This window comes from Prinia subflava, chromosome 1 (assembly GCF_021018805.1).
Source record: "Prinia subflava isolate CZ2003 ecotype Zambia chromosome 1, Cam_Psub_1.2, whole genome shotgun sequence".
Lineage (NCBI taxonomy): Eukaryota > Metazoa > Chordata > Aves > Passeriformes > Cisticolidae > Prinia > Prinia subflava.
In genome coordinates, this window is record NC_086247.1 from 45988018 (window position 1) to 46007020 (window position 19003).

Below are 19003 nucleotides of genomic sequence, written 5' to 3' on the forward strand. Positions count from 1 at the left end.
CCAACAATCCTTATAATTATCATCATCTGCTGCTTTTCCCTCTTCTGGCAAAGAAACACTCCATCCATTTGCAGAAATCGCCCGCGGAAACGTTACATCAAAACTAATCACAACGATTAAAATCAGCTTTTCTGTGCAAGAGGAGAGTAAAAAGCAAGTTGTAGGCTGGAATGAGACTGTTTTTTCCACCAAAAAAATCCGAAAAAAAATACACGCGATATATATATATATCTTTCTATATGCACGTTTCGAAGGAGATCAATTTTATGCCCGTGTGATCAGTTAATTTAATTTAACTTTTATTTCGGAGATTGATTCAGACTGGAGGTAGAGACATGAGCTAATTGTATCCTGATCCTTGCCTTGAGGGGTTTCAAAGCCCTGGAGCAACTATTCTCTGTATTTTGCTCTGTCTACCTTAGCCAAGCTATTGCATTTCTCTCTGGTGTAGCGAGGAGAGCAGACCGCTGCCGGGAGAGAGAAATATCGGAAGTGTGAGTTGGGGTGGGGGGGAAAGGGGAAAAAGAAGGGGGGAAGGAAAAAAAAAAAAAAAAAAAAGAAAGAAAAAAAAAAAAAAGAAAGGGGGGTAAAAAAAAAAAAAAAAGAGAGAGAGAGAGGAAAAAAAAAAAAAAAAAGAGGGACACTTTGGCGGCTCCGATGTTCCAGGTAAGGGCTGCTCGGGATTGTTGTTGTTTGCAGCGGAGGGTGCGGAGGGACTCGGGCGCTCCTCGCTTCCACGCATGTGCCGGGCGCTCGCTCCCCGCGCGGGGACGCGGCCGCCTCGCCCGCCGCGCTCCCCCGCGCAACCCGCGCCCCCGCGCAGCGCCGCGGGCAGGCGGGCGGGGAGCGGCGCCGAGCGGGGAAGGAGGGAACGGGGGAAGGAGGGAAGGAAGGAGGGAGGGGGCCGCGCGGCGGGCGGGCGGGCGGGGGGCGCCTCCTTTCCCCGCCGCTGCGATGGGGGGACTCGGGCGGCGGCGTGTGCGGGGCGGGGGGGACGTGTTCAATTTAAACGTGTTTCCGCGCTGGGGTGCGCGCCCGGCATTGTTCTCCGCCGGGCTGCAGGAGGGGGCCGCCATTGTGTGTGTGTCTGTGCGAGAGCGGGAGGCTCCTTCCCCCGCGGCCGGGCCCCTCCGGAGCCCCCCGCGGCGCCCTTTGTTGCCGGGGCGGCGAGGGGAAGGGCGGCCCGCGGTCCTCCCCCCGCGCCGGGACCGCCGCTGCCCCCCGCGACCGGCAGCGCTGCCCCGTCCCCCGTGTCCGACCCCGGCACGGATGAGGGACCGGGTCCGCCGGCTGAAAGAAAAAATTTTTAAAAAATTTAAAAAGAAAAATAAAAAGGAAGAAGAAAGCAAGCCGCCCGTCGCCTGTTTCCAATCAGCGCGGTGCAAGTTTATGTGAGCGTGCCCCGCGGGCACCGAGCGTGCTCGGACTGTTCGGGAGAATTAAAGATGGGCGAAACGCTTCCCTCTCCTGAGCGGCGGGGGCTGCCGAGGAGCGCGGCTCCTCCCCGGCCGGCGGGGGAGCGGAGCGGAGCGAAGGGAAGGAAGGGGCAGCACCGCCCGGGGCCGCAGGCAGCGCGGGGGGAGCGCGGTGCTGCGCGGGTGGCTCCCGTGGTTGTTGTTCCCGGTGACGAGCCCGGAGCAGGGGCTGCGCCTGGAACGCAACTTTGCAGCTTCGGCTGCCCCCGGGCGCCGTGCGAGGGGCTGGGCGCTGCGGGCCCGGGGAGCGCGGAAACTCGGGGTGACCTGGCGAAGTTGGCTCCTTGCGCACGCCGAGTCCGGCGGGGAAAAAAAAAGGAAAAAAAAAAGTGTCAGGTTGTCAGGTTGATAGTTGCGGTTGGGGTTCGGCAGCGCCCGCGGAAGGATGCTCGGCCCGCGGAAGGATGCAGGCCCCGCGGGTCGGAGGCATTTGGCGAAACTTCCCTTAGCCTATTCAAAATGACTGCGGTGATTTTGGTGTATTAATTGCGCCCGAAGCACAACACAAAATGTTCTAGCACACGCTAGAGGTCCCTCTCAGAGCTGTCAGACGTTAGGGTGTTTTCAGGTTGGGTTGTTCTTCATTATTTATTTTTCCCCGCTTTAACTGTTTGAACAAAACCGTCTGTCCCTTCAAATGCCAGTGCAGCGTGCATTCTTCAAAAAAGATTTGTGACTTTCTTGTTTGTGCCCTGGTTGTTTGGGCATCTGTTAATAAACTGTGCTCTTGAAAAAACGAACGTCAGCGGTATTAATTTCATGCAGTGATTTATGAGTTTTGCTTGAAATAGCCTCACCGTTTGTTGTTGGAGCCAATTCCAAATTTTGTACTCTGTTTTCTCATGCGAGTCCTCCCATGGAAGTAAACAGCGTAAAACTTGAATAAGGATACCAGGCTATGGCTTGTGGTTTTTAAAAGAGAAACATGCAAGCAAGCAAAAAGCCGAGTATTAAGATTATAATGAGTCAATAAAGATCATGGAGGTGACTAAAAATCATTGATCCCAAGAAATTTCCATATCCAGACCGTGTTAGAGAACTAATTAGTCCCCCCAATCTTCATGTATTACAACAATATTATCACCATTTTACGGATGGAGAAACTGAGAAATAAAAAGAAGGTCACTGACTTGCCTGAAGCCATATAGCAAATAAAAGATAGATCTGGAATCAGCTAGGACAGATTTAGATCTCTTGCTGATATGCACTGCTGTAACCATTGATTTCAGTGGAATTCTTCTGGATTTAAGTCAAGTTTGGACCTTTTGTGTTCCTCTGTCCCTTAGAAACACTGACTTAATGTAAATTTCATTTTGACCATGAGTGAATTAGATGCAAGGTTTCAGGTGAAGTATTTGGTGTACATCCATTTTTTGAAACACAAATTACTGTGAAACTTTAGGACTCAGTTGGCTTTACATTGTTCATCTTTTTTTTCCCCATTACAATTTCATTTGTCACCTCAACGTAGTTCCCCAGTTGGGTTTTGATATTGTGGGATTTTTAAATGAATGATTTCCTCATGTCTAGTGCAGGTTTTTTTACTGGATTCTGAGAAGCATTTCTTACTGGATGTCTCTGAATGAAACCTTCAGTTTTATGTTGGAACACCCTAAGAACACCGTAAGATTTTGTGTGAGGAAAACTTCCATTCATTGCAGATCTCGCTCAGGCAGAAATGAAAAATTGCATGAACATCGTATGCAAAACCAGCCAGGCTTTCCCCTGTGTAGTGGAAGGGCTGCGTGTAGAAGACTTGCTCACATAGGCTCTTTATTGGATTATGGTAAGTTTGTGTATGGAGAAAATGCGATGTGAAGGGAAATATTCACTGATCATAACAAATGTTTGTACATTATTCAAAGTGGGGTCTCTCACAATTAACAAAATACCAAATCTGCCAGTCACAGTCAGATAGCATTTCACATGAGCATAGCTGGGGAGGAATGATAGTTTCTGCTTTCTATATTCCAGCTACTTTAGAAATATTTTCAGGATACCATAAAGCAGACACAGATGTACAGAATGTGGTTGTGGTGCTTTACTCTTCATTTATTAATGTGTGCTGGTATGTGCAAACTGCCAGCACTAAAGCACAATATGAAGTTCCTGCTTTCCTGTCATCAGATGAATTTAGTAAGATGCTGGTCCTTCAGGGAGCTGACAGTCCCTCAGTGTTGCTGACATCGCTGCAGTGAGGGTCTGACCTGACATCCTCATGTGTGGGGAAGCAGGCGTAGGATTTGGGTGTAATTAAGACGAGTCCACCCCCTCCCCCCCTCCAATTTGTGCTTATATGTCTGAAATAGAAAGCATTTAGTTGGGAATTAGCTCCACTGAGTGCATGTGGTTTGTTTAAGACCTTGTACTGGCTCCCTGGCTGAGCAGAGTTTTAAATGCCAGAGCTTTAGCCTCTTTTCTCATGTTCTGTGCAGTAAACTACTGTGCCTCACTTGCAGTACGTGTTCAACTCTTCTCTTGTTCCAGAGGAAAAATAATGTTGATCAGAAGCAAATTTTAGCGGAGATGCCTGCTGTTACTTATTTTGGATCCTTTTACGCTGTTGCAGTGGAGCCAAGTTGGATCTCCTTCCAGGAAATAAATTTAGTGTGTTGTTGGTTTTTTTCTGACAGAAACATAATTCTTACTCTAAATGGAATCTTCTCTGTTGGTCTGTGTTGCATTTATGTTTTCTTTTTACAGCCTGGGTAAAATTCATCTCTGGTATAGTGCCATTGACTTCTGTGTTGTTTCACAAAGCATTAATTTGTTTTCCTGTGCTAAAATACAGATTTCTGTTGTCCAGCTTTCAACAGAATACTTTTTTTTTTTTTTTTTTTTTTTAAGAAAGAAGTTTGATTTTAGAAGGAGACGAATATGAAATGTACATCTTCATTTTTATTTTGCCCACCTTTACTACTCATTGCAGGCAGAGATCTCTCTCTACTTGTTTGGTAAATTAAGTTGAATATGTGTGTTTAGATAATGTCTATAGGCAGGAGAAGGGAGTAGCTACTATCTTCCTAGCTGATAACACCTTCAAAAAAAATCTTGAAGTGAAAGCCATTAGCACATTCCATACTGATGAGGTGTGCTGTGGCTTTAATAATCTTGGGTTCTCTAACGTGTATCTTAATCATGCTTTTAATCCAGAAATGAAATGAACAACATCCCATACCCAAATGAGCCAAAGCTGATGCTGTAGAAAGTCCCGTGTTTATGAAGTGAGTGGCTCACCTGATAACCTCTCCCTGACAGCTCCTCATCTGGCTGCCCGCCCCCACTGGCGATGCCAGGCGCGGGTTGATGTGGTTGGCAGCGTTGTGCAGACGCGGCTTTGCAGGTGGTTTGCACCCAGCCGAGGTCCGCGGGTGAGGGATACAAAGTTTAGGAGTGCTTGCTGGGGCAAAGGACAGCTCACCCTGACAAATTATTTAGTGGCCCTTACTCAACTAGTCTTGCTTGCCCAGTGCACTCATGGGTAAGGAACAGCCTTTTAAAAAACCCAAAACTAAAAAAAAACCCTGAACAGCAGAAGTGTTGCTCTGAACAGCAGGGTTGCTCGAAGATGGTAGGAGAAGGAGTTTTGTCTCACGCAGGTTAATGGCTCCTTCTGCTTCTCATCCTCAAACAAGACCTTTACATCTTTGGTTCTTCCCCGCCAGCCAGTGTTTATGACTCAGTTCTGCCTCAAACCTTAGGTTCAGTATAGGCATCTATGGGTTTTCCCTTATTTTCCCTGGTGTAATTCAGGATTATTTGCAAAACAGAGTCACAGGCATGTGCATCCCACTTCAGACTCTGTGATTGTGGTTGCCTCTATCTAACAGGCTGCTGGTGTGGGAACTGTGTCCTACTGCTGTACTAGGTTTTGTCAGACCTCACCTGTCAGCTTTCAGTTCTCACAGAGCTTTAGCTTCCTTTCTCATGTTCTGTGCAGTAAACTACTGTACCTCATTTGCAGTACGTTTTCATCATGATTGGATCAGGCAGAAATGATGGGAGGTTGTCCCAGGCAAAATAATCTCCAGGAGGCATGAGGAAATGTTAGTATTTCTGCATAAGTCACAGGTGAAACTAAATCTATAGCACAGTGAGCATTTCCAAGTGGTCATCTTAGAGGAAGGTGAGCTTAAGCTGGAACCACAGCTAGAAGGATGGCTGGGGAATGGACAGTCTGTCCTTTGAGAGGAGGTCAGAAGAGGCTTGAATGTCCTTTTTAGCAATGTGCAGTCTGCAAAGTGATATGAAAATTCCCTGTGAAGTCACACAGGTAGTGAATCCCAGAGAGGAGAGAAGTAGCTATTCAAGCTAAATGATAATAAACATGGATATAAACTGGGCCTGTTTAGGCAGTAGTTTCCCAGAACACTTTGGGATGCATTATCTAGAAAATGCACCATTGAAAGTAAGACCTTAAATTTGGTAGTACTCTGTTTTGTGAATACCTTTGAAACCTGGGCTGCTTGGAGAATATTTCCAAAAAGGTACATCAGTGACCTTAGTTGTGACCAATAAACTATGATTTGCTAAGCTTTTCTTCATCAATATTTCTGTCAGTGGACAAAAGAGTTAGCTTTTTAAAAGAATATACACATTTATATATGTGTGTCTATATATATATAGACACACATGTATATGTATATGCGTCGACGATAAATTTCCACACTCAAAAAACACTATTAATTTTCAATGTTCCATAGGTAGAAATTTGAAAAATGCCAACTGACAGAAACATTTTGAAAAACACTGAATTTTTCACAGAAAAAAATATAAGTCGATATCTATTTTTATAATCAATGAAAACTTTGTATAAGTTTTGTCAATGGGAAGAATTTCTGATTTGCTCTTCATGTAGGATCCTTAGTTCATTTTCGTTCCAGCTGCAAAACTATTTCTCTTTCTATAGTTCTTCATTTTTTCCAAGTTAAACCTTTAATGCTTACAGTTTTCCTGTGATTTATTTCGTGGCATTCACTTTATTTTCAACACATGCTATAAGAAGGAGAGGGGAGATTTAGCAAAGAGGCATGGGCAAAAAGCCCTTTTTTCTTCCCATCACTTTCTTAGAAATGTAATTTAAGAACATCCTCTCGATCATCCAGTCACCCAGTCAACTTTCAGCACGCTGATTTGCCTGCATGCCCAGTCTATAAATCCAGGTGGGGCAGGACTATCTCCCCACCTGCAGCAGAGCACTGCAGGTATTCAACAATTATTCAATTATTATATTATTCAACAATTCAACAATATCTCCTGCTATCACTGCTTCCAGGACGGAGAGGAGAGGAGAGGAGAGGAGAGGAGAGGAGAGGAGAGGAGAGGAGAGGAGAGGAGAGGAGAGGAGAGGAGAGGAGAGGAGAGGAGAGGAGAGGAGAGGAGAGGAGAGGAGAGGAGAGGAGAGGAGAGGAGAGGAGAGGAGAGGAGAGGAGAGGAGAGGAGAGGAGAGGAGAGGAGAGGAGAGGAGAGGAGAGGAGAGGAGCGGCAGGCTTTAAGTATAACTCCGAAAAACTGCTGGAAACTAAAGAATCCGGGGGCTGCCGAAGTAGCTGCAAGTTTACTTCCTAAGAGCACTTGGCCTTAAAACGGCTTTATTTCTCTCTGGGAACTGAAGTTGGCGGCGGCATTAGGTGGAAGAGATGCATAGAGCAGCTTACCAAGGGAGTTCAGGTCCATCAGCACGATGACAGAGCTGGGAAAGGAGGGAGGAGCGCCCAGTTCGCCAGGATCTAGGGAATGGAGTGGGGGTCTCTAGCTAAAATACGGATGCGGCTCTCCCCAGGACCTACTGCTTTCTAAACAAGGCAAGACTCACCTAGAGGTTTAGTTAAGTTGCCCTAAGAGAGATTGATGGGCCATCCGTTCAGCACAGGGGATCAGTCCTGAATAATTCACGGATCGTTATCATTTCTGTAGCCCATTATGTACCCATTACACCAAATCTTTCCTAAACACTAAGGAGAGATAATCCAGGCGCTAAGGACCACTCACACAAGGTAAACAGACATTGCTGGCTTGCCGGGAAGAGGCAGGTTTGTCACCATGTGTCTGTAGCAGCCTGGTCTGCTCTAAGTGGGATGGCAGGGAAGGGGTTTGGCGGGTGTGGGAGAGGGCCTGTGGTGATGTCAGCAGTCCCAGCTGGTGGGTGTAGGTGGAGGCATGAAGACCATTACAGGAGAAAATGAGAAAAGGGCTGACTAAATCGGCAGAGGACAATTTACACCCTGCTTATCAAAGGGGGCTCACAGATGAAAGTTCGGGAGAGCCTTGGAGACTGGGGAAGGTCCAGCGGAGGAATTGAGTCCAAAGGGAGAGCCGGGGCAGGTAGGACTCCATTGTGTGTGGACAAACAAGAAGCCAGTGGGTTTATCAAGGCCTTCAGGAGATGGTCACTGACGAGATCCAGGTGGAATCTTACACGGATCTGCAGCTTGGCAGATCTGCAGAAGGAGGAAAGAAGCAGTGGAGTTCAAGATGGCTGCAGATGTCAGCTGAGAGACAAAATAAGAAAGTGCAACCTTCCATATCCTCCTTACAGTGGAGGATATGGAAGCTTATCCTTAGCTTTTCCTTACAGTGGCCTCTGTGGTACAAAAATAGCTTGGGATTCCTGGAGGCAAAATAAGGACATGATTTTTGCTATTAGCAGAAAACTGGATTTCTGAGGCGGGTAATGCTCTTTCAAGGAAGAGACTTGCTGAGAAAACAGTAGGCAGGAGCACTCCTGTTTGGAAAGAACTCTGGTCAGGAATAGCTCTTTCTCTGGAAGACAGGTGGTTCTTTCAGGGAAAACTGTGGCTTTGAAGAAGCATTTTCTTTAACTCAAAAATCTGTATTTTTTCTGGCTGTGTACAGTCTTTCCTTTTTTTCTTAGTCTTCCTCTAGTATTTGCATCAATGTCCCGCAACTGAGAGTTCCACAGGTTGCTGAGAGATAAGCTGTAGAGTGATATTCATTTATAAGCTAATGCCTTTTTAAATTCCATTAGGTGCCCTCTTGTTTTATGAAGGGCATCTGATTTCTCCTTCACACCATTCGTTATTTTACATACCTCAATTCCATCATCTTTTACTGTTTTCCTTTCTAAATGAAATAGTTCTGGTTTTAATCTTTTTGTTTAGAAATACTCCCACATGTCTCTAATCTTTTTTGTTGCCTTTGGCTATCTAGTGTAGATATCTATCACTCCCATCTTGCTTCTCACTGGATCTTTCAAAGCTAGTTTCAAAGTCGTCAGTGTGAAAGAAACTGAAGGATGGTCTTGTGGTTAAAGTATATTACTGAGACTCCAAAGTTCTTCTTCCAAATCTCCTGCCCTATGACCTTAGACTAATCACTTGGCTGCAGAGTTTCACAGTTTCCTTTTTAGTTCCAGAAAACATAATGAGGACATCTCAAGCAAAATACATTAAGTGTTTCTCCATGTCTAGATGGAAATTATTCTAGATGCATAGCCATATTAAATGTAGTGGTTTTGATTGTTTTTCCACAAGGCAGCTGCATGTGTGTTGAAATTTGTAACTTTTCCCTAACTCTTTGATAGTGTGGTGCTTGACTGTTTCCTATTTGTTACACTCCTCTGATATTAGGTTCCAAACATATTCAATTAAGTAATTTCTTTTTGTTACTTTATGGTGAGCTTCATATGGAAAGTATGAGTTCCTAACAATTTGGGTCACACAGGCATATGACTTTCATGTATCCTTGGAGACTTGGGAAGTCAGCACAGTCCTGATGAAAGTGAAAAAGCAGGATCAAATTCTGACTTTTTACTTGTAGGACACAGCCTGTTCCTGGGAGACACAAGGTACCCCTAACTCCCTCTCATACTTCCCACATGTGGGATCTAGACCAAGGTGCTGCTGGCTTGCCTCCAGTCTACACAAACTAATTATCCACAACCTGTCAAGGCTCTCACAAGGAGCATAAGACTCGCCCATCTGGTTCCCTCCTCTGACGTTTTCAGCAAGGCCTGGCTGTTACATATTTCTAGCACCTCTATCACTCTCCAAAAGCCCACATCAGGTCTGGGGTACCTGGGTGTGTCCTTTGGTGCCTCATTTCTGGCACACAGGAGCCAGGAGCACTCTGGATGGTGTACGTTGCTGTCACAGCCCCTCGCTCCAAGGAATCTCCCAAGCACACACCTTCCCAATTGTCATCGCTTGCTGCAAAAAGGTCATGTGTCAAGCAGTGGGAGGAGAGATCTATGAGGTATCTGAACAATAAAACCTTTCTTTTTAAATCTTCTTGTGCCACAGAAGATGCTGGAAAAATACACTTTGATAGGGTGATATTCCAGCAGAATGATAAAAGCATGCTGCTTAGATTTTTGTAGGGTAAAACTAAGGAAAACTACATTATTCTTTAAACTGCATTTCCCCCTAGCCCCGTGGTTCCTTTTCTTTTTTCCCCTTGATGTCTCTCTTCCCCTTTGTAAACAGATAGTCAGCTCCTGCTTTCATGAATCCCCCAGACTGTCTGCTCCTTCCACTGGAGCTCAAGCCTCTGTACATATTCCTGTGCCTCTGTATATACTCCCATGTAAGCCCCAGGAAATTTGGTGCTCTTCTGGGCTCTGTGAAAAGAGTCAGTCCTGGAAGACTCCTGATAACCCCATTCAGGTCAATAGGCTTGTTTGTGTGATTACAGATAACACATAAAGATGCTCAGGGGTATTGAGACATCAAGAATGTTTGCAGCTTTAAAAAAGAAAAAGGATGGTTTGGATTTTGGTGGGTTTTGGAGTGCTTTGTTTCCCTTATGCCTTATAGCTGGCATTTTCTCATAGCCTTCTGCTCTCTAGCATTCCCATGACACATGAACATGCTAAAAAAAATTTCCTGCGAGAAGTCAGTGGGCTTCATTAAATTTTCAAACTTTAGAGCTGTGATCCTCTTTGCCCCTCTCCATGGGCAGCTGGCCCTGCCAGATTCTGATTGCTTATGTGAACATTTGATACATCTCACTGTGGACTACATTTGCTCTTTCACCCAAGCAGTCATCACACACATTTTCCTAACACTTTAAAATTATGCCTGCCAAACATTTTCTGATGTAAAGTTAAAAGCCATCTATTACTGAAGTGATTTTTCAGCCCTTGTGGGCATGTTTTTCTTTCTTTTTTTTTCTTGTGTAGTTCAGATAGTTTCAAGCTCTTTTAAACAGGCTGCCAAGGGTCAGTTTCAAAGAAAATTTTCTTCTTTCATTTTCTCCTAAAACGTATGGTGATGCTATTATTTTCTTTTATGCAACTCCTTTCAAAGCTGAATTCCAGTGAATATAATGTTGTCTTACTGCCATGGCCACAGAGATCTTAATATAAAGCTGGGGATTGCTGTTTCTTCTCTGTAAGGGTGTCAGTCCTGCACTTACATCAGGAAGGAGACTTTTCCATTGATTTCAGTTAGTCACAGCCAAACAGGCTCCACCCCAGCGTGCTGAGGTCTGGTGCCTCTCTCTCTGAAGAGTGGCCTCCACCGTGTGCAGTGGCATTTGTGCTCTGCTGTGCCCCTGAGACACCCAAACTGGTGATGTGGCTTGGAGGGTGCACAGCTCCTGCCTGGCTGCCATGCTCACTCACGGGAAAGGGAACTGGGATGGAACTGGATCAGTCATCCCCATTTGGAGCACTCCCAGTCCCCCAGTCTAAGCTGGACCTGTGTGGACTTGGTTGCGTCTTTGCAGTCCAGTGATCTGGTGTCATTCATAGCCAGGCTCTGCGTGGAAACCATTTGTTCATATTCAGAGCCTGACCCTTCCCTAATTTTTACTTCCTGTACAGATCATATTCCTCCTGTCAGTGTGTGAGCAGAAGGCACAATGTCACTTCTTTCCTCCCTGAACCCCTTTTCCTTCCCATTCTCAGTGCTCTGAGAATTTCCTTTAAAAGCATTTTTCTTTAAATACCTCTATTTTTCCTCTGAGTTCCAGAGCTGTGCATGGATTTTGAAACTGATTAAAGCAGTTTGTCCTACCATGGCAGAGAGATGCTAAAACAAAGCATGTGTGTCCCTTGGTCTTAAACCAGGATTTCTCTTACTCTTTTTTCCCAGTTTCTTGTTTTGTAAACATGGTTAAACAGGATCATGGTGTAAAAAAAACCAAAGCAGCTCTTACCTTTCTAGAGAGCACCAGCCTGATAACATACCCAGCTTTTTTTCCAAAACCCTGCTAGTGCCCCTGAACTCACTGAAGCCTGCTCCAGCATCAAATGGTTTGACCAGTCTGAAATTATCATTTCCCTTCAAAGCACCTTGGCAGGACCTTTATTTGAAATTGTATTTGTTGCTTGTTTGGGTCACAACTGCACTTCATGCAGTTTCTAGAAGTGTAGAGACTTGGGTCCAGTCCTAAATAAAGACGCTAATACACAATTACCACCCCACACTGGTGAAATAAGAGAAATACAAAACATCATATAAAGCCTCCTGGGGAGCAGATAGAAGCCTAATAACAATATAACACTTAAACTGCACTGCAATTAAAATATAATCCTTTAAATTTCTTGCATTTGGAGGGAGGAGAGGTTGGAAAGAAGTGCAGAGAAGGAGTCAGAAGTGAAGGCATTACAATCTTTACCCTCAACATGGAACTACTTAAGCATACTATAATTGCATCACAGAAGGTATGCATACCCTGAAACCAAAAAGGAAGCAGGAAGGCTAGAAAAAACAAACACAGCATGATGAACCAAACAGGTAACCTCCAGGAAAAGGAAATCTAGCCCTGGCTAACCCAGAAGACAGGAACGTAAACTGGCAAGGGAAAAATGAAAGACAGGGAAACAGGAGGACTGAGGGGATATTTCAAATGCAAAGAGACACATTTTTACAAACAAACGAGAAATTTAAATACCTAAAACAGAATTAGTGAATTTGCTGGATCAAAGGGGCAGTTAAAAATGACAAGATACAATTATAGAGACTCGATCACATCCTCCCATCAGTCTTTACCAATTGAAAATACAGTCAGTCTCTAGATATTCTATTTAATTACTGTAGATGGGTGCCTGTCAAACACTGAGGTATCAGACGAGAAACTGCAGGATTGACATGCTAAAGTAACAAAACTCCCAGAGCAGATGGCATCAATCAAGACTGATAGCTGTTAACAAAATCATGCAAGTTTCCCTTAAAAATAGGCCATTCTGCTATACCAAAGCAATGGAACATTGTATGTATTTTACTTTAAGATCAAGACCATCTCAACCAAATGAAAAAGAAAGAAATGTTGAAATATAAGGTAGCAAGCTAAAGAAAAAATCTGCTTAACGCTAAGTATGGCTGATCCAGTAACAGTGAAACATGCTTTTTATAACTTCCTAAAAAATCTTGAAGATCCCAGTGATTAGGCAGAACCACTTAATATAAATTTTTAAGGAAATTTCAGAAAGTCTTTGATAATTTGTCTCAGAAGATGTTGTTAAGAAAATCTAGTAATCATGAAGTGAGATGAGAAATTCTGCCCTAGATCTGTTTTACAAAACAAAGCAAGTGTTGCAGAAATGAAGAATGAAAGGTTGTCAAGGGAAGCAGTAGAATCCTTTGATGAATAATCAGAACAGTAAGGTGGGATATATAAATGTAACAACATTGGGAAAATTATCTGGCCCCTTGATCACCCAGGGTGAGACAACTCTGAAAAACTTGGGGACTCAAATAAACTTAGATGAAGAGGAACGTGACATTAATTTTATTGCTTTGGCAACATGGAAAGTGCCAAATATGAGAGGAAATATTTTGTGTTCTCTGAAAACATTCTCAGGTTATGAGAAACCTCTTTAATCCCCTTATTTTCTTTGTCATGTAAGAGCAGAGCAGCAGTGGAAGGGGCAGCAGTGGTGCCCTGAAGGCAAAGCTGGAGAGGCTCCAGGCAGCACCAGAACCTGGAGGGCAGTGAGACGGGGCTCCCCTGACACAGCCAGGCTCCTCACCCGAGTGAACTGGTCTGCCCACCCTGTTGAACAAGAGTTAAACACAGAACAGACCCAAAATGCACCAAAAGAGCTGGTTTGTTAACAGAGGAGATGGAGCATATCATAAAAGTGAATTATATAATTAATATAGTTGGAAAAATAAATTCAATCTGTCTTTTTACTCTGCCACAATATTAGAATTTTTTTTGTGTAGCAGTGTTAGTTAGTAAAAAAGAAACCAGTGTTATTCCTGGAATCAACTTTTCTAAATTCTTGGCTAGAACTGGCTACAGCCTCACTCCTGCCTATTTCCATGTTTATTTCCCTGCCTTTGTATACCGAACCAGCCAGGGCAATGATCTCACAAAGATCAGAAATGCAAAAGGAAACATAAAGCCAGAAAGTCTAAAGCTGATAAGAGGAATTATATTTTGATACTAAATGGAAATCCCTGGTGCAGGATGAACTAGATGACCTTTAATGGTCCCTTCCAATCCAAACTATTCTATGATTTGAAGATTCCATAACTGACAGCAAATATCATTCAGCTCAGCATGGGCTGGCACTGTGAGGCTCACCCAGGGTTGGTCCTTGGGAGAGAGACAGCAGAGAAAACTGTACAAAAATGGGACTTAGTGCCTTACAACAAAGCTGTGATCCAATTTTAAGGAGAACTGTACTGGAGCCATCATATTTGTTTTCTATAAAAATTACTAAATTTTGTAATCCAAAAGTTTCTTTCACTCCTCTTGTGTATTTTCCTTCTCTTACTCTTGCAGTGATCATGTTCTGCTGCAAAATGTGTTCACTTTGTTATGAGTTATTTGAAATTTTGTCAGTCCTGGAGTGGGCAAGAAAGAAATGGAGAGGTGCTTGAATAAAGAGAAATCCTAGTTTATAGAAATGAATAGAACATGATTAAAGCAGTGAATGAGTTCCTTTCATCTCACACCAAATACAGTATTTGTGGGATGTCAGGATTATGAATTTCTTGTGAATGACTGAAGTTCAAAATACTCCTATCTGTAATTTTGCAGCTAGTGGCACTTCAGGGTCCAGGAGTCACCAGAGGAAATTACAGAGAGGGAAATAATTTCAAGAAGAAACTTAAAGTTTATTATGGCACAAATCACAGTAGAGAAACGGAAGATGAATTTAGTTCCAACATACAGTACATGCTTAATCTGCAAGCTAAGAAATAATCATATGAAACCTCTCTGCCTAAACTGATCTACAAATAAAATCCATTTAATTCCTCTACCTTTCCCTGGCAAAGAGTAAGATTACAGGTGAAATGGTAGACACCTTGAGGGTGATATTACCAACACTGATTTTTTTTATTATCCAAAACAAAACTAAACTAAACTAAACTAAACTAAACTAAACTAAACTAAACTAAACTAAACTAAACTAAACTAAACTAAACAAAGGAGATTGCCTTTTGTTCTTCTTAATCAGTGTCCCCAGTGGATGCTTCTGATCTTCTCTAACAGAGTATTTGGGAAGAATCTGCATTTGAAAGCCCAGGATTTGACTTTTGTTTTTTATAACAGGACTGATAATCTTAGGTGCAAAATTGCTAAACTCTGAGAGTGCTGAGATTTCAGGCTTTAGAGGCCACCAGAAAATACAAAGCATTCAATATCCAATGCCTTCCCACAAACTCTCTTTCAGACACTCCTAGGTAACAGCTCCTGCTGTGTGTACCTGAGAAGGGGAAGGAGGAAAGTGAAAAGCCGCATCGCACCGTTTTCCCTTCACAAGCACGGAGTGTAATCCCCATAGCTCGATGCACATCTTTAAATATATTCTGGGATCAGTGAATGTGGCATTCATATCTGCCAGTCACCAGACAGCGATTTGCAAGCTGCTCCGAGCATCCCTGCCTGTGCCAGGGTTTCATGCCGGTGGTCAGAACCTCACAGGATTGGACACGCTGGACAAAAATGACTGTATTTACCTATGCATAGGGAGTTCCCCTGTTTCCCTGGTTGTCTAGTTCATTTGCAAATAGATGTTCCACTGAAGGCATTTTCAAGAGTTATCAATAATTTCTCAGTCCATGAACTGATCACAGAGCAGGGTAAAACCGATTGCTAAACAGAAAGCACAACTACATCCCAGTAGACTGGCAAACAGAAGAGCAGGAGTCACTCTCCTAAGGCAAAGAAGTGAGTACCAAGGTCTGTCCAGAAGTTAAAACAGAGCAGGTGGAACATTCCCTAGTCACTCACAAGGAAGGACATGGTTGCTTGGTGCACCATGCATTTGTGAATGGTGGGAAGATTATGAGCAGACAGCTAAACAAGGAGAAATATTTTTTGTGCTCTGTTCTGAGTGAAATGAGAGAAACAAGTTCCCAAAAGACAGAGAGAGTCAGCAATAGAAGTTGTGGATTTGTTTTCACTGTGCTCAGATCCTTTCTTTTGCTATGAGTAGATGACAGCAAAGGTTAATTTAAAATTATGAATATTTGAATAGAATAACCACAAGTTTACATAATGGTAGTAATGATATTGGCCACCTATCCTGCAGATTTTTATCGGCAGATTTCAAAGTTTATAAAAGAAAGAGGTGTTTTACTTTGGCTGCATTTTCCCAAGAGGCAAACTGCTGCACAAAAGATGGAGTGACCTATCCAGATTCAGCCAGGAGGCAATTGGCTGAGTCAGGAATAGAAACCAGAGTGCCAGCCCAATGAGGAAGGCATCCTAAAACAAATGGAACCAAGCAGAAATGGGAACAATGTTCCCACATTTCGGCAGTGAGAAGTGCCAGCTGCCTTATTCACCATTTCTTTAGAATATTAGCACACAGGGTGTGTTTTTGTTTTTTGTTTTTTGGGTTGGTTTTTTTTTTCTTTTTTCTTTTTTCTTTTTTCTTTTTTCTTTTTTCTTTTTTCTTTTTTCTTTTTTCTTTTTTCTTTTTTCTTTTTTCTTTTTTCTTTTTTCTTTTTTCTTTTTTCTTTTTTCTTTTTTCTTTTTTCTTTTTTCTTTTCTTTTTTCTTTTCTTTTTTCTTTTTTCTTTTCTTTTTTCTTTTTTCTTTTCTTTTTTCTTTTTTCATTTTCTTTTTTCTTTAAGATGAATCTTTAATTAACTACTGAAGTGGCTCTGCTGTTCCTCTACAGGATGAAAACAAACACTTAAGTCTCTCCTGCCAACCCCACCCAACACCTACTCAGTTACAACAGATGGATGAGTGCCACAGACCAGATGTCAAAATGATCCCAAATTTGACACTGCACAAGAAACTGTAGCATGCTGCAGAAAAGAACCGCTCCCACGACAATATTATTTAAATGCCAGGTTGCACTGATCCCTGTTAAAAGTGATGTGCACAGAACCCAGACAGAAAAGGATGTAGCTGCTGCCACAGCCTTCAGAAATCTTTCCATCTCTTTCTGTAGTCTTGTCTAAATTTTGTTGTCTTCTAAAAGTGGGAAGGTTTGCTGGGAAAAGATATAGAAATACCTGGCTGGAGTCCAAGAGGGATGAGATGAGTGTCTCCTCTCCTTGGAACAGCTGTGATTACACCTGCTTTTGTAGTGCCTAGTAAATAGGGCTGCTTAGGATGCTCCTTGCTGCCCTTGGACATCAGTCTTGAAGGACAGGTGATCTCTCTTCTGAGACACTGTCTTCTCCTTAAAGATTAAGAGATTTGGTGTGGACAGGGATGTATGTATGTGAAGAAGGTATAAAGCTTTGACATTTATACAGGTGCCAGCTTCGTTCAAATGGTTTATGTAATGTTGTATCCTTTGACTACTTTAAGCCAGAGGCAGTGTAGCCTTCTGGGCAAACCTGAGGGCCTTGAGGTTGGATGGATGGCCCAGAGTTACTGGGCTTACCAAGGAAATTGGTCACCCTCTGAGTCTGTAGCATGGCATGAGCCAGGAGAGCTCTCCTTGAACTGTGGAGCATCGGTGGCTGACACAGAAGAGTTCAGATGAACGTCAGACATGCCTTTGCAAGCCTAGTTTGACTTCTCCCAGAGCAAGAACTCTTGGAAACAAATGCTTGTACAGTGGGTCTGGCAGGCTCATCCCAGAGTCTCAGCAGTTCAGACAGGAAATATGTACAAAACAGTTGTCTGACAAGAAAAGATCTGTCAAAACTGAAGATTTTTGCTGGGATTTTATAGTTTTGATTAAGTCATGAAGGGCAAAGCCTTCTTGGTTGAACTGAGTGGACAAATGATCTAGAAGTACCAAAAGTCTGCCGATTTGAGCAACTACATAGGACAGCCTAAACACCTGGAACCAGTATGAGACAGAGATCCACCCTTCAGACCTGAGAATGGTTTTCCGTTTGTCCTAATAGGGATTTGAAACCTCAAAACTACCATTTCTTAGGTATGTACTTGTCACTGTCACACTGTCCCTATGCTGGAAGAAATATTTTGGATACAGGAAAGGGAATCCAGGGAGATCATGGATGACACTGTCTTTCTAATTTTAATTTTGAACCTCTGGGTGTCTGTTTTTTTCAGAGTATTTAGCATTTTGCAGCATTCTGCCCCAGTTGCATGTAATGAGCACTTAGCTCTTTCACAAATGAGATCTCAAGTCATTACAGTCAGACACCCACAGCAAAAAACAGAAGAGGGTTTTTGTGCCCACTTTGTTTGGTTTAAGTGACTAGGCCAGTACCCTAAGACAGAAACTTTGCAGCAGAGCCAGGGATATAATCAAAGGATGTATCTTCAGCTCCAGGCAAATCTGAGACAAACTGTCAGACTACAGATGCCTATTCAATGAGTCGCATCCATCCTGGGCACTGAATGAGGCAAAGGCCCTCTAGAAAAAGGAGGATGTGATTAGATCATTAAGTGCAAAAGAAAATGTGGCAGTAGGAGAAGCAACATAGCTATGCTGGCTTTAAGCTAATTAGTGGGGAAACAGATTTATTTTAGCTGTGGTTGTATGGAAGACTCTAGTGTTGGGTAACTTGTATTAATGTCACACCTCTAGTTTGCTGAGCAAACTTACCATATTCTTTTTGGTTCCCACAAACACTCAGCAGCATGAGAGAGTCAAGATCCCTTTTCAGATCAAAGCTTAATCATGTTTCTGCTGCCTTATCACATTCTCTTTATTTTCAGCACATGCGTGGGATCACACAAGGCAGGCATGGCCTCAAACACCAAGGCACTACATGTAAAATGATGGCTGATTCTTGGCAGCAGAGTCAGGAATTTGACACGTTTTTAATACTCTGTAAAATCTTTGCTTTCCAACACTGTCATCTTAAAGAATAGAATCTATTCCAAAATCCCTACAGGGTCTCTGTATATACATTTTTGAGAAACCCTGATACTATGTCCATAAAGCACAAGGAGTTAATCCATGTGAATCATGAACTGACTCCAGAACAATAACATGAGTGCAAGTTCTTTGTGGATATTGGGCCTCGTTACTGTGTTCCTATTGGAGCAGTGACCTCACCATTTTGGCTTGTATCACATCAACACCATCTAACACCCTAGCAATGGAGGTACCAGAGGGTTATATATGTGGTTATTGAATTCTGTGTGCTTTAGTAGAGGGTTTTTATGTCACATAATTTTGCAAGACAAATTTTTGCAGCTCTGATTCCCAAGATGGAAGGAAAG

General features: G+C 43.0%; 1 protein-coding gene across 1 annotated transcript in view; it reads left to right on the forward strand.

Annotated features, from left to right (window-relative positions):
* The first annotated feature begins 371 nt into the window (after nt 1-371).
* The window catches only part of KCTD1 (potassium channel tetramerization domain containing 1), a 100871-nt gene continuing 82239 nt past the window's right edge, over nt 372-19003 (forward strand). The window contains exon 1 of the mRNA XM_063395125.1: nt 372-494. The gene's annotated coding sequence lies outside the window, so the exon portion shown is untranslated. The remainder of the gene's footprint in view (nt 495-19003) is intronic.